This window comes from Gallinula chloropus (genome assembly GCF_964237585.1).
Source record: "Gallinula chloropus genome assembly, chromosome: 4".
Classification (NCBI taxonomy): Eukaryota; Metazoa; Chordata; class Aves; order Gruiformes; family Rallidae; genus Gallinula; species Gallinula chloropus.
The window spans coordinates 67,799,269-67,813,647 of NC_140088.1; positions in this window are offsets into that span (position 1 = coordinate 67,799,269).

Here is a 14,379-nt window from a genome sequence, read left to right on the forward strand (position 1 = left end):
CAGAGCCAAGGCTGATATTTTTTCCCAGAGAAGAGGAAAATGATTCCACTGTACTGTTACAAAGCTACATTAATGTAGTTATAGTTTTACCTCAATGCCTCACTTATAGAAATGCCTAAATTATTCTTAGGCTGTATGAATAGACCACACTAAATTTTTATTCAAGCAGCAGAAATCTTAATTGATGCAGTATTTATTGATTGTGCTGCGATGAACAGAAAACTGAAACCACATTCCCCAAATTACCTACTGTGTGATGTCTTTATGTTTTTAATGGTCTTTTCTTCAGAACTCCTGTTACAGTGTTGCTTCAGTTGAAAAGAACAAATAGGCTATTTATTAAGTGTGCAGTCAATAGCATTTCAGCTAATAATGAATAAGCACTTACAATAATCTATCAACAGTAAAGTTGGGTTTTTTTGAGTCATGTGTGATCTTCCTGTCTGCTCCCTGGAGCCCAAAGTATTTATTACTTGGAAACAAAGACCCTTAGAGTCAAAGGTAAGCAACAGCGCGCTGAAAGAGCAAGAGCATTCCTGTAAACAGGAATATGGTGGAGAGCAGTTAATAATGGATCTCTGGCAGTGCTCACTGTATGTTCAGACTTCTCTTCCCACCCCATCCCCTCTAAGCTATTTCAGCTGAGAGGCAGTTCCCTCTGGCCATGCTCATAAGGAGTGACTTCATGCAACATCATATATTTTACATGCATTCATTAGTCTACAAGCAATGCGATGCTTTTGCAGGCTTGTTTTAGCTGAATACATATCATTTGGTTCTGCAGATCCCCTTTAGAGTGTACTGTTGATTACTTTTCAGCAGCTTCAATGTGCTATGGGGTTGGAACCTTAAATGATGTTTGGATGAAAGCCGTTCTTAAATAGGAAAAGCTTTTGTGATAGTGGGGCCCACCCAAGTCATAGAGCAATAATCTTTGTGTGAGTATCTTTTTTCCACATTGTAATTTTTCAGATGTGGCAAATCAGTATCATGGGTGGACATATTTTAGAAAATAATGTAAATTAGGTCTGTTTTCCATTAACTTTATGCAGGATTCACAACACTCCAGCAAACTTGCAAAATCCAAATTTTGTTTTACTTTGAGCTGTCTACAGAGAAATCCTTTCAAGCTGAATAGAATTCATTCTGATGAGTGAAGATCATTAGAATGGCTCATAATGCAAGGAAGAATGAAATATGATAAAGTCTCATTGCAATATTTGACACTTGCTCAGAGTTTCAAATAGGCATCCTCAAGTGCAAGAAAGAAAATATGGCGGGTTTTGTGGGTTTTTCTTTTTTATTACATATTCCTCCTTCAGTCATTTGAATTCTTTACTTTTTGGGGTACATGTGATTAAAAAAAATTCACAACACTGACAACACTGTGAGATAGTCTTAATTTAAAGTTCCTTTTTTGTGGTTCAGTTGTACAAATGATGCAAGCAACACTCAAGTAAAACTCAAATCAGCACTGCTGTTAAAAACGTACATTGTGCTTGTTGCACCTGAGGAGGATGGTTTCTTAGCTGAAAAGCTCAGAGTTTATAATAAAAAAGCCTCATTAGAAGAAACCAGAAACCTAGAAGTTCAGGTTTCACAAAACTTAGATTTTCATCTTCTGGAAACAGAACGGGGTGTCCAACCATGTGTGGCTTACTGTCTGTGAGCTTTTTTCTCCAAATCACTTTATTGGAATCATAAAGTTTTTTTACTTGAAGGAATGATGAGAATCCTTAGGCCTTCTCCATTATGAAGGTACCTTTTGTGGTTTTGTTATTTCCTCTTCATTTTGCAAGCCCCTTTCCTCAGTAATAGCTATTTTATTGGTACTGTTTTCAATGAATATCTGAGGTGAAGGATGCTTTAAACTTTGAAAGTAACTGGTGATTTTTTAGTTATGACTAAACTCATATTTTTAACTTTGGGGGGAAAATTTAAGGAAACATTTTTAAGGAGTTTTTAATGCAGGTTGAATTAAAACTGCTTCATATGTGCTGTGCTGAATTGCTAAAGGAGTTTGCCTGTTTAGAATTTTGTCTCTATTCTAACAGATTTCTTACACTGATTTGTATTAGGTATATAGATGATGATGTGTGTGTGTGTATAGTGTATCTAATTGTATTTGAAAATTAGAAGTTTATATATGCTCCCTGGAAGGGGAAGAGATGTCACCTGGTTTCTGTTGCTGGATTAAGGAAGGATGTGCAAAACCAAGGACCTCCTCCAGGGTGCCCTTCCAAATCAAAGCAGACATGGAGGAATATGTATTATAAATTTAGTGTGTTTAAAGTGATCTCTGCTAATTATGTTATTTTGCACATTTCCCAACAGAGGTCTGTGACCACTCTACCTATCTGCCTTTTCTTCCTCACTTTTCGACATTTCCCTAGGTGTTCTTCATAAAACTCACATGAAACAGTACAAAACTGTGAGGTCTCTGATACATTCAACCAAAATAATTTACAGGATCAGTTTTCCTTTGCTGCTCTCAAGGCATGTTTTGTTGGAAGGACTCATCAGTAAGGAGTAGATGGTGTAACTTTAACTCTGCAGCTGCTTTTGGTTAATAAATATCTGTGAATCGTGTCTTCCCATAAATGCTGGTATTAAGGACTAGGTTTTCAATTTAAGAACTTGCCTTTCTCTGTATCACTGTTTGAAACTCGCTCTTTGTGATAGTACATCCAATTTTGATGAGAAATCAGAGATAAAGTGGTGTAGAGATGTATCAAAGTTGGCAATGTGTTGGTAACAGATCTTTGACTATACAACAAATGTCACACTGAAGTGTGGACTATGTGGTTAAAGTATTTTACTGACCTTTTACAAGTAATAATTCAAGAAGACAGCATTCCAAATGAGCCATCTGTGGGTGTGTCTCTCTTGCTGTAGTCATCTCTTGCTATAGCTCTGTCTACTTTTGCTTATGACATTTCTGAATAGGGAAGCACAGTGAGGTAGCTGGAAGATTACTCTTGATTTATTCTCTCATTAAAAAGCTCAATTAGTTTTTGCTTAAAAAATGTGTACAACATATTTTTACTAACTTAATTTTTAAGGATTAGTGTCTCAAGTGTCAGCAGAATGAGTAAATGAAAAAGCATTATTATACTAAACTACCACTAAGGTATTGACCTGCTCATCATCAGTTCTAAGAGATGAGAAAGTAATTTTTGTGACGTGTAAAGAGCTACCCTGCTGTAATGAAGTGTGTTAAAAACTGTTCCTTGTGCTTGACCTCAAGCAATAAAAGCTTGGGCATGCACCGGCTTCTTTTCCCACAGTTGACTAAAATGCTCTTGACTAGACCCACAGACATACGTTGCATTTACTGAGAATGTCTCCTTTGACTTCTGACTTCCAGGATTTTGGAAGTTGTCATTAGTGACTCAGGTGGTGTTTTAACTGTGGCTTCTTTATCTGTTCACTAATGGAGTATAACATCCAATACCAGAATTTGCATCCAGAGTGGAAGTTAAACATAAGGCATGAAATGAACCAAATCTTTCCTTTGCTTGTTTGGTTCAATGGGAAGCATCTGCTGTGGTAGTGAGGTGGCTAGTACAGGAACCAGTCATTCATGATGGACATCTGTAGTCAGAGAGGTAGACCCCAAAGACTCCTGTGTGGAGCTGCCAAAGTCCAATTCCAGAATGCTTAATCTTTTTTTTTATTGTTTTTTATATAAGGCCAGTAAGTTAGTGCAGGTTAAAAGTGACAATGATAAATTAGTTACCTGTTAGTTGTCCTTAGTGGCACTGCCTTAGGATGCTCTTGTGTTTCTACATTGTGCATTTCTGCTTGACGGAGTTACTGCATTACAGGAAGAACTTTAATTTAGCAAAGGATCTATTTTTATTGTCTTATCTATCAGACAGCAATTTGACTTCTACCATATTTTTCTGCAGTACTTTCAGGATATTATGTCAGATATATGAAGCCAGGATGTTAAACACAGTTTGAAGCCCTACTTCTCCTCCTCTGTGGCACCCTTAAGGTAGGATATGGCTATGCAGTGCCAGGACAGGTGATGCATTATTGAATTCTGGCAAGAAATGGACAGAATTTTTGAAAGGGGGTTGATTTCTTTGGAAGCTGTTGGGTTGCATGTACTTTTGAAAGTGGTTGAAGTTAAGTGCTGAATTATATATGTAGACTTTGGGATCTGGTGTTAGCTGTTGAACAACGGAGTCACTTTCCTATGAGCTTCCCTCCCGGCAATCTTCATCTAATGTACTCAGAGATTAGACTGAGTAGGGGTTCTGCAGACATGAATGTCTTCATGGCCTTCATGGCATGTGAGTGTTCCTTCACAGAGAAGTCTAAAGTGTTGTATTGTAACATGAAGTTTCAACATGGTGGTCATGTGGCAAGTCTAGCCTTTCTAGTTTGAGTTTTGGGGGTGGTTTTGTGGGGCTTTTTCTTTAGTTGTAACATTGTCAAGGTTTTGATGAAAGTGTTTGATCAATTATAGCTTAGCTAAGGCAATATTTAGTTTGAAGATATTTCATATAAATCCAGAAAATAAATATTTGGGGTCAATTACTTTTCTTCTCGAAGTCAGTGATAGAGACTCCATGAAATGTGAGTGAAGTCAACAGAAGCTGTTCGTCATCGTGGAAAAAAAAAAAAATTCTTTCCAGGGCAACCTTAATATGTATGTGATAGAATACATTTGTTTCTCTTTGAAATTATCTTTTTGAATGCAAACAGTATTATTCTTGTGATGCATCCTCTGCTAACCATTTTCAAAATGACCATAAGTGGTTTATTGACTTATTCTTAACAGCTTCTCTTCCCAACTACTGTTTAATGGGTGTCTTCCAAGGTATGCTTCACTGCCCAACTGGTTCATTACTGTCATGTCCATTTCCTCCTTGACTAAACAGATGTGACCTGTCTGGGCATTGAAGAGAAAGGAGGCAAGAAGCAAACAGATATCATTTATTTCAGTGTAAGATCACAAAACTTAAAGTGATTTTAATTTTCCCACAAGGGAATGCATCCATGAGGCAGAAATGAATGTTCATGATTTCTGGACCATTGTATATTATTGCATGACAAAAATCCCTCCTATAATTTCCACAAATTTTAGTGGTCTTTGAAATGAAGACATGACACCATTTGATAGCCAACTGACTGCTCCTGGCTTACTGAGCCTATGACCTTGCCTTCAAAAAATTTGCCTTTAATAATTCACTTCGATTATTTTTAGATGTAGATGTCTTCCATGAATTACTTACTTTCTTGCTAAAATTTCTGTGCTAGATACTTGAACATGTTAATAAGAAAACATCATGTGAAAGAGAGGTAGCCGTGATGGACAAACTGTATGTATAAGTTTTCTTGGTATTATTACAGTTAGTATAGATGGAGATCTTTGACTGTGAATGCCTGTAAATTTTACCTTTCTAAGGAACGGGGCAGAAGATTTTACTGTTACTGGCTGTAATGAGCCTAGCATGCTACACTGGTTGAAATGTGATTTTAAGGAAAACTTTCTAGAAAGAGATACTGTTAAAGCAGGCAGTGGTAATTAGGAATAGCTAGGAGTAAGTATGTGATTGATTTTTGAGAAGTTTTGTTCCTTCAATACATTTATGTTTACAAATTTGGATTAAATCCTATCAGATTGGGAAAGGTAGAGAGAAAAGGTTACTGTTGAAAACCTTGGGGAAACTTTGACTACTTGGGGAATCCAAAGGCAGTTGGGGCCATCTCCTTAAGTTAAAGTGCAACAAGTTTGGAGCCAAAAAGTGTGGATAAGATGAGTTTGAGCTGGACTCAGTAACCTGAGAAGCCAGTAATATGATTATATTAAGAGAAGGGAAGGAGAGGAGCAGAGAGCCTAAGACTATCAGAATCTATTCTGAAAGATAGCTGTGGGACTGGATAAAGCCTTCATGTTTAGCCCCATCTGATAGCTACGCACTTGCTCGTGCCCTACTGCCCCCAAAGGGAACAGGGAGGAGAAAAGGAAATAACCTTGTGGATTGGGATAAAGACAGGAAGAAAATAATAATAAGAATGACAACAAAAATCCAACCACAATAATAGTAATACATGTGTCTATTGAAGTACAAAAATATGACCATTACGTAAAGAGAAAGTAACGATGCAGCTAGTTGGTGTAACTCTGAAAAGCCATATTTGAGCTACTTATGATTAATCAGGAGATATCCTGTATGATAATGGTAGGTAGAGAGGTAGAGAATAAATCTACTGTTGGTGGAAATTGGGATAGAAAGCCTCACAGGGTTAGAGGTTTTTTTGAACCTAAAAGATCAAGTCATAATATGTGTTTGGTTTTTAGGATTGACTTTTTTCCCCACTTGGCAGGAATAACCAAGGAAGGAGTCTTTATTTAAGTGAGCACAGAGTTTACTCATTTATTACATGGAATAAAAGCATAATGTACCATGAAAACAGATATGGAGATTGTCATATGGTAATGAGATTTTTATATAAGGTGTATGAATGTTTCTAGCAGCAGAATATGTTAAGGCAATTTTCAAAAGATTAAAAAATAATCTTGCAGATTTTAAAAGGTATTTTGTGGTTTCAGAAATTTTGGCATGATTTACTTTAACATAACTGATGTAATAAAAGAAAACAGAATGAGATGCTTTGAAAAATACATAGAATATTTGGAATATTTTTCATTATTTGAGCTGGTTTATAGTTGTAAAAACCCAGGCTTCTGGGCACAATTTGGATTTTAGTGTCTGGTACAATCTTTCAGTTTATAGCATTACTGGAAATAATTTTCCTTATAATACTTTTCTTGCTGATGGATGCATTCCTTTTTTTCCTTCCGAAATAGCCTGACTCTACTTGTTTTCTTTTTCCAAGTTACTTCATTCTTTCAACTTATTTTTTTTTTTTTAAATCAGAATAAGGGATTATGAAATGTTGGTATTATTCAGCTTGTTAAAAGGGACTTTGAAATTGTACTGGTCCATACTGTTTGCATACAATTCTGTGTCCCTATAAAACCCTTTTAAAATTCGATGCTCTCAACATATTTTAAGTAAGGCTATTATCTTTGATTAATATTAATTGTAGAATCTAGATTTAGGGCTAACCAGATTGTGTTTTAAGACTTTAAGCTGAAGTGATGTGGTAACAACTGTCTCATTATTGAATTGCAGGCTTGCTGGGGATGCAAAGAAACAGTAGTAACACATACACATTTTTCTTGAGTTGTCATTCTCCTTTCACAAACTGCAGGCTGTGATTCAGCTAAACCTTGCACACATGTAACTTTGCATGCAGTGGTTTGTGCCATCAACTTCCATCAGCTGTTGGAGTAGGAAAAGACGTAGAAATGCATAGTTGGTATTTCCTCCAAAGCTCTCCTGTTACTGTAAAATTTTGTTGGAGGCTTTCAGAAACAAATATTGGGCTGACCCTAATTAGAATGTCCTATGTTATGCATGATCTAGCTGTGATATTTCACCATTTACCATTTCTAATACTGGGAAAAAGTAGACATTTTTTGACTTGACTAGTGAAGTGGATGAGGACAGGTGCAACATTCACCAGGTAATGAATGACAGTAATTTGACTTTAATTCTTGTGGGGTACAAGGCTAAATTTTTGTTTGAGAAGAATCAAGATAATAAGGAGTCTTAATTTATGTATAAATAAATAAATTATATAAGAATGTAAGATTGGATAAAAGTGTTTCTCAAACTTAAGGCAAACTTTGTAGTTCCAATATTAGTGGAGAATGGGCATTGTATTTGGGAAAACCTTGTTTCCTGGTGAGTTGAATGAAGATTGCTTGGAGTAGAAAAAATGAGCTCCTTGTATTTTCCAGTAGATGAGATCTAACAAGGTATTTTATTCTGTATTTTAAGAGGTTATACTGACATTTTGTTAAGATAGTTGGATTATTTTTTTGAATGTTTGGCTAACACTGCTGCGCATTCTTTCAGTGCTGCCAGACTTTTGCAGCATGCTGTGCTCTCCTTTTTTTTTGTCATTTTACTGCCCTTGTATCATCTGATGTCAGTGATGCTTGTTTTGTGTGCTTCATCACCTGCTTTGTAACATCTCTGCATGTGCAGTGCCAAAAAACCTGTATTGTTAAAAAACAAGCCTTTGCTCACAGAAGTATCTGTGGTATCATAGGACGGTCTGGGTTGGAAGGAACCCCAAAGATCATAGAGTTATAGAGTGCCAGTGCCCTGCCACAGGCAGGGCCACCAACTTCCAGGCCTGGATCTAGACAAGGTTGGTTGTCCATGGCCTCATCCAACCTGTCCTTGAACTCCTCCAGGGATGGGTCATCCACCACTTCTCTGGGCAGCCCGTTTCAGCACGTTACCACTCTGTGAAGAACTACCTTCTCTGTCCTTCTCTTGCTGTTCTTTAGATGCCTGCGTTTGCTTTTGTTTGGAATGGTAGTGATGTGGCATGGTAAAGTGATGCGAAATATTTGATTCCAGACATAGAGGGGCACATATGTTTTGTTAGAAGCTTCACCTGCACAATTTCTAAAAATCTAAGATAGTTCTCTAATTTACAGATGTAGATGTCCAAGAATATGTTTTGACCTTATACTACACATAAAGCTATGATAAATTCTGAACTGCTTGCTCATTTTCATGAAACGACTCTGTTTTTTTGGGGGTATTTACTTGTGACAGCTTAAAGGATTGATGGAATGATATTATGACACTCTCATGTACATCACTGAGGATGAGAGCTATATGCAGGGGCAACGAGCAAATTAGTTGGAAGGCTTTGCATCTGGCAGCTCACCCCAAGGCTTAGCAATTACCCATGTCATCGAAATGTGTATTTGCTTAAAGGCAAAAAGTTTCTGCAACATCAGTGAAGAGCTTCTAATCCAAGGTTTTATAAACAGTGTCCATTTTAACAAAGTCCACTTCAGTAGTGATATTTTGCTAATAACACTCTTAGTTTTTAAAGCTGCACAGTGAAAATAAATCACATGAAAGGAGCGCCTTAACTCCGTGAACTAGGAGCACTTCCAAAAGCTGTTACTGATGTAAGTGGTGAAAGGTAGAGTAAGAGTTAACATAACCTTCAATAGATGCAGGAGGTGAAATTCCTGTTGTGTTCCAAACTTCCTATTAAAACTTCTCCGCTTTACTGAACTGCAAATGGGTAGATGAGCATTGGCCATGACCATCAAAGGTGTGCAGAGATGGTAGCCATTGGATTACATCAGGCTGTGCTAGTGGCTGCAAAAATGATGCTTAATCACACAGACTTGATGATCCTGTAAGCCTTGGAACATACTTAAATTAAGTATAGGTAGTGTCCTGGGGAAGGTGTGGAGGACAAGGAAACTTTCATGGCCATAAGCTACCTGAAAAGACTACAATTTTGAGATTACAAAAAAAATTCCCTGTAGCTCTTAGTGGTTAATGCAATTATGATGTATTTTATGTTTTGCTTGGGCAAAAGCTCTCAGTTATGCCATGTAAGGTTTTGATTAAAGGCAGAACATTTATCTGCATTTGTGGTGCCTGTCCCACTGTGTACGTGCATCAAATACAGAATTGTTTGTGCTGGTCTTGCCATCTTCTTTTCAATTTCCCTCAGTTTTCTACTTCAAGGCTGTGTCTTAACAGCCTGATTTCTCAGTGGGTTCATGGAGATGGTGATTCTGGCTTTTTTGGAAGGATCTTTACATGTGGAAGCTAATAATTATTGTGGATTCTTGCCCCCAGTGATGTCTCATGCTTACTGCTGTGCTGTGCGTATTTAGGAAATGCTAATTTGGGCACCAAATGCCTGTCTACTGACAGAAATGTTGAGAGGTGACGTTAATGCATACTTCTCATCCCTCTGTGAATAGCCATGTAGTCTTAATGCCCTTGCGTGAATTCTGACAAACACACACCTTCTTTAATTTGGAGAGCTTGTTTTAGAGAAAATGATTTTGCAGAATCTTTTGACATTCCCATTATCTAGGAGTTAAACTTTATAATCATGGCTAGATGGTATGTAGACATGCACTGTAATGGGGCTGAAACAAGAGTACTTCTTCCTCCTTCTCCATCCTCCGTTTTTCCACCTGCTTGCAAAAAAAAACCCTTCGGGGTCTTTTGTGGTTGGTTTTTGTGGGTTTTTTCTTCTTTTCAGAAGATCCCCGTAATTAGCCTTCTGTGCCCGATCTGGGCCTGCAGGAAAGGCCTGCAGCATCTGTAAAGCTGGCAGCAGCACAGTATTTCCAGGCAGGCGGGGTGGGGAGGGAGTCCACAGCTTTGTCTGAGCAGCTGAGAACTTCATCTGAGCCATGCCACGGTGTACAGTAACACTGACCTGTGCCATCGGCAAGGAAAGCACTGAGCAAGTGTTGGGATCAGTATTTATAGACCACTACGTAGCTGTCCTGGAAAGAGAGGTGGAGAGGGAGTGCGAGAGAAATCTTGGCTGAGCTGAGGGCAATTTTATTTCACGTTTCTGTTATTTAAGCAACATTAAATAAATCCCCCTTGTCAAGTTTAATCTTCTCTTGGTGAATCATAGCAGTCCTGCTTCCCATTATGGCCGGGTGGAAGCAACAGATTTAAAACAAGACGTTTGAGGGTAATTGATTTAGTGTCACTTTTACCCCCAGCGTCCCAGCCAGCTCGCTGCCCTTCGAGGGCACCGCATCAATCGCTCGGTGCGTGTTGTGACTGAGGCGTAGTGCTGCCCGCTGTGTACGGATGTTCTGCGCGCGGGGGTTTTGTATACAGTTACAGAGGAATATCAGGTTGTTTCTTCATTTAGCAGCATGCTTGGAAAGGTCAGTTAGCATCAGAGAAGAAAGAAGCACACACAGTCTGCTTCCACTGCTGCAAGTAGTGCACGTCATTTAAAATACTACCTCTTACTAAATGTGTAGGATGCATTTTTAAAGCATTCCTTTCTTCATGTGTATAGGTGGTTGTATGTGTATGGCAAGCCTGCTGTCCTACAGACATGGCTTTCAGTAGCAGAAAACAAGGAGTTCTGCTCAAATTCCTGTCAGATGTTTTATTAGCAATTGGGGTTAATGCTGCAACAATTATGGTTTTCTAAGAGAAGCAGGACAGTAGTTAATGGATGTTCTTGCATACCTTGGTTTAAAAGATTAAAAGAAAAAAGTGGGGAGATGCATAGGTTATTAGGAAAGAAAAATTCCCCCTCTGTTGTGAATTGTTCAAGGTGACATAGAACACACACTCCTGCAGGATATTCCCCGATAACAGGAGGGAAATGAGTGTTTACAGCAGACTGTTATAATCAAGGTGAAAGAGATTCTCCCTCACCTACCTTCACACAGGCAGCTCCCTACAGCTTTTGAAAAATGAACCTTTTTCCATTACTCACAGGATCTTTTTCAACAGCCTCCTCAATGCATACAGGCTGCTGAGTTCATTAGTCTTCTTTGTTTGCATATTCTAGGGTGTAATTTTAAAAGCCAGGTTACCTAAAAAGGGGATAATTCTTCTAAAACTCTCTCCTGCCAGCAACATGTGAAATCTGTACAATTCAAAGTTGATGTTTACTGTAGTTGGCTCAGGGAAGATTAATGTGTTGCTTAAAGAACACAGCATTTCCCTGAATAAAATTTATCAGTTGACAGCCCTGAAATTACTTCTTTAAGTTAAGAAAATATAGACTTTGGCACTGGATAAAGATTTTTTGGGAGTGAGTGGGAGGGTGGCTTGCAACTCCAGAGGGTGTTAGACACATACTGGCTATGTGTTGAAAACAAAAGTGTGTTAAGATATCTTTAAGCTTGAGACTCAAACTAGCAATACAAGGAAATGTAAGACAGGGCTCATGTTAGACCCTTTACTTTTTACCACCAATATTTTGCATGCACAGGGTGTGTAATGTAAGCCACTATCTACAGATTTAAGGCTAAACCAGGTAAAGGTTAAGAATGGTAGTGCTTTCCAGATAAAGAAAGCTGCCTATATGAGAACGCGTAGAAAATATAATCAGATATTTAATGATTGTGATGAACATTATTTCGTTTGCCTATCACTTATTCCACTTTTCAGTTAAAACTCTTGCTGTCAGAAACACTCAAAACATTAAGAAACTACTTTGGGAAGTGCAACAAGCGAGACAGAAATGTGTGTTATATGGGCAATTAACACTAATAAAACTAATCTGCTGGGAAATTCTCTCATTATGGAGCTATTCCAGTACATGGACATTAAAAAAAAAATAATTAAAAAATCAGGTGCAGTGGATTTTATAGAGGGCAGCACTGTCGGGTCTCTTTGAGGTTTATAAATAAATTATGAATGCAATATGAAACCTCCTATTTTATCCTTAGTCCTCACCCAAATGTATCTATGCTTCTGTTTGAAGTTGATGCTCTTTTGTCTAGCACTGTGGCCAAAAAGGCAGGTAAAGAAGGGAAAGTATAGTTGTTAGAGAAGGGACTTAGCATGGTGTATGTTTCTTGGCATTTGTCACCTTTTTCAGAGTTTCGTTATTACTGTACATCCATCCCAAGGTGATCACAGCTTTGGCTGTATTTTACTGTTACCATCCCTTTTACTGTTGTAGGCATACAAGTGATTTACAACTGGTGAACTTGTGCGGTCCTTACAGAGCATAAAGTGTTCTTCGGTGATGGCCTGTGTTGTGTGTGTATCAGTACCCCGTGTTAATGTGGCTTACTTGCTGGCAACTGGTAAAAAAATGGTGTCTCCTGTATTACCAGGGACTGTAAACTGCAAGTGTGTACAGTTGTTTCTTTCCCATATAATTTAGTAAAGCATTTTCATATTCAAGTGACATTTGTGGGAAATTGTGGAGAATGTCAGGATTGTGGATATTGCTGGTCTCACCCCAGGGAAATAATAGCCTCTGAGCTGAATTTGACCTGCTCATGAAAATCTTAGTATAACCAAGTATGAACTCTCTAGGTATTTTTGTTCTTTGTGATGGAGTTTTCTTGACCCTTCCTAAGCCCCACAGAGATGCTTTAATGGCATGTTAACCTACTGATCAGTGAACTCTGTACTAATGGGTCACCTTAGAGGCAGAGATTTTCTCTCTGATAGCTGGGATTATCCATGGAAACTCCAATTACCTGCTGGGGCTGGGGTGAGAAAAGTCACACACTGCCTCTTCAGCCCTTGTGTCTGGAGAAATTGTAACATCATTGGGTGTTGCAGGGGTTAATGTTGGGGCTTTTTGACTATTGTGCCTGGGAGGGCTGTCATGTGGTTACCTGCTAGGATGGGATGAACTCCCAGGCTGAGGGAGGCTGAAGCTGTTTTTCCAGAGGTTTTAGAAAACTGATGGCTAGAAAGGCTTCACATGAAAGGACGGTAGGGATAAGTTTTTTTAATGATGCTCTCCTACCTCTCTTAATTGGATCAGCAGCAAAGACATAGAAGTATTTAAGTGGGCATGGCTCTGTCTCTTTATGGCCATGTTGTGGTCAGTGGTGGATGTGGGTTGCCTTTGGATTTTTTTTGAATGTCAAAAGCCAGCCTGCCCCTTTTCTTAGTCATTCTGGAGTTTGAAACGCGTAACTTCAGCTTTACTAACTGCATTTATGGTTGGTGGAAACTGGGATGTATGCTTTTATGTCATGTTTGCTTGCTATTTAGGTTGCTCTCATGTTCCATCTGAGGCATCCCCATCGTAACTAGGTAATCAGGTTGACACAACAGCATCATCTGTACTCTGCATTCATAGGGGAAAAAGCTCCTGTTTGGCTGCCATCTCTCACAGAGATGATCTTGCCTTTTCTATTCCTTCTGCCTTTAAATTTATAGTTGGTCATATTCTTTTCCTAACCTGAAAACTTTTCTAATCAGAACTTTTGAACCCTTCCTGCATGTGTCTCGTACATCGATGTTATTGGCATGATGCCATGGATATTTAAAATTTTAAATTGCACTGGAATTTACTCTTTTGGTAGCAAGTATTGGATTTTGCAGTTTGATTTGTGTTTGCAAATCACTACCAAATACTTCTTACTATTGCATGTCCCCTATTGGTGAGGAAATTTAAAGTGGTTACATCAATGTTATGTATAGATACCATGAGCATATTTAATGTCCAAGGGAAATGCTGCTTATTCTGAGAGCAGGTGCACATTCAATGACACGTGTGTTTACAGAAGACTCTATTTGTGGACACAGAGTCCCTTGATCACTGACCTTTATCTGCACACAGGAAGTCCAGTCTTATTTGAGCAAGACTTATTCGCTTAACCAATGATCATTTAGGCAGACCAAGAATGCAGAGAATTACATGTGGTTGCTCGTTAATGTTGGTTTAGAAATAGCACTTGCAGCGTGAACAGTCCTTTCAAGTTTGTCTTGGTGTATGACATTAGTGAGTACTTACAGCATGAAGAAGGCTCAAGTTTTTGTGCTGTTTAAAAAAAAA